The sequence below is a fragment of the Enhydra lutris genome, unplaced genomic scaffold (genome assembly GCF_002288905.1).
Source record: "Enhydra lutris kenyoni isolate GAN:26980312 unplaced genomic scaffold, ASM228890v2 scaffoldscaffold3, whole genome shotgun sequence".
Lineage (NCBI taxonomy): Eukaryota > Metazoa > Chordata > Mammalia > Carnivora > Mustelidae > Enhydra > Enhydra lutris.
In genome coordinates this window covers 56021355-56023275 of record NW_019154087.1, presented here as the reverse complement: position 1 = coordinate 56023275, position 1921 = coordinate 56021355, and the positions used below count along the sequence as shown (strand labels likewise).

General features: G+C 45.4%; 1 pseudogene; it reads right to left on the bottom strand.

Annotated features, from left to right (window-relative positions):
- Nucleotides 1-754: 754 nt before the first annotated feature.
- On the bottom strand, nt 755-1522 carry LOC111157372 (annotated as a pseudogene).
- Between the last annotated feature and the right edge of the window lie 399 nt (nt 1523-1921).

Below are 1921 nucleotides of genomic sequence, written 5' to 3'. Positions count from 1 at the left end.
CCTGTCTCTCTGGTCTCTGGCCATGCTCTGGACTCACCTAGCCTGTGACCGAGTGTTTCTGTCTCTGGCGCACAGCCCCATTTGGAGTCTCCAAACCAAGCAGATTCCTGTCTCCAGAGGAGGAAGTTGAGTCTCCCTGGATCTGCCACTTGTGGGGTCCCTGCTCGAAGAGCAGTGGTCCAACTGAGCTGTGGATCACTGTTTAAGGTAACCATGAGCTGAGAGCTCACTCCTCAGTTTCATCTCTGTAGTCAGCTTCCCTGCTCCAATACCTGGGAGCTCTACCACACTCAGACACCCCCAATCTTTCAGTGACCCTGTGGGTCCTGAGACCACACTGTCCCTGCGAGGGCTCCACCCCTGCTTAGCCTCTGGAGTGATGTCCCTCAGTGGAGCAGACTTCTAAAAGTTCTGATTTTGTGCTTTGTTGCCCTGCCACTTGCTGGGAGCTGGACCCTCCCCCTGCAGTCTATAGTCCCTTTGCCTTGGATTCACTTCTCCACACATCCTACCTTTCAGAAAGTGGTCAATTTTCTGTTCCTAAAACTGCTGCTCTTCTTCTCTTCAATCCCTTGTTGAGTTTGTAGGTGTTTGGAATGGTTTGATAACTATCTAGCTGAACTCCTGCAACCTGATGTCATTTCAGTCTGCTACTCCTCTGCCATCTTGCCTCTCCCACCTCTTTTTTTTTTTAACACTGGCTGAAAAAGAATTTTTATTACTTTTATGCATGGAAAACTCAACAGCTATACACTTAGCCCAGTTTGGTGTCCAGTTTTTTAGCCTTTGCCTTTTTCAGCTTGGCAATGCAAGACACTGACTTTGGACCAAGGATGCTGCCTTCCCTCATGACAACAGATCTCATCATATCTGTCATTGTCATTGGTCCTCATAGTCCACCTGCTTAGCCAGAGCTCCTCTGTTCACCTGTGTGAGTGGGACAGTGGTGCAGATATTCCTGTGGACCAAACAGCCCAGCCTAACCTTTCTCTAGATAATGCAGTAGGAAACCTGATCTTAAAGCACAGAGCAGACAGGAAGACAATCAGCTCACTGGGATCCACATCATGTGCAATCACTACCAGCTGAGTAGTTTTCCACGAAGTTGGTGGTAGAACTAACTCCAGCTTTAAGAATAGGTGCCCTTTTAGTGGGGACATCCTTTTGCTGATAACTTTCTTCTGCTTCTTCTCTTGCTTTGTCTCTGGTCTGTATTTGTAGACTAGCTTAAGGAGTAGAGTACTGTTTGGCAGTCCAAGGTGTGTGAGAACTGGTTAATCACAGCAGGAACCTTCAGATGTTTATAGAGAATAGTCCTTTGTTGCTGTAACCAGATGCAGAGGGGACACTTGACAAAGTGAGAGAGGTTCATTTTGGGCTGCATGTCTTGTCCAATGCAAAAGTTTTGGGGCATTTCCTCAAACTGAGGACGGACCACAATTTTGGTCTCTTGTTTCTTCATGGCAGCAGGGTCCAGGGCCACCTTCTTCCCCTTCCCCTTCTTCCCTCTGGGCATCTTCCACAGCTGGAGGAGAGAGAAAGTAAAAGGAATTATCTCTTTCAGGAATTGCTTAACATTCCTGTTCCATTGGTGCTACTTTTATATGCATGAACTTTCATAAAATAAAGTTATTTATGTCATTGGGTTTAGGGTTGGTTAGACGGAAAATCTTTGTGCTAGGTCATTCATTTTTGATGGTGCTTTCTTTTCCTAAATTGCTTTTCCCTGGTTCACTAGAATTCTTGTGTCCAGTTTTCTCCAGCCCCTTTAGGTCTTCCTTCTCAGTTCAGTCCTGGCATGGTGTTCTAGTTATCATTATTTGCTCTGCTTTTGTTCACTACTTAAATATGAAAGTTTTATTTTTAGAACTTTCCTATTCTAGATCTGTGCATTCTCAGGGTTTATCTGTCTATACATATG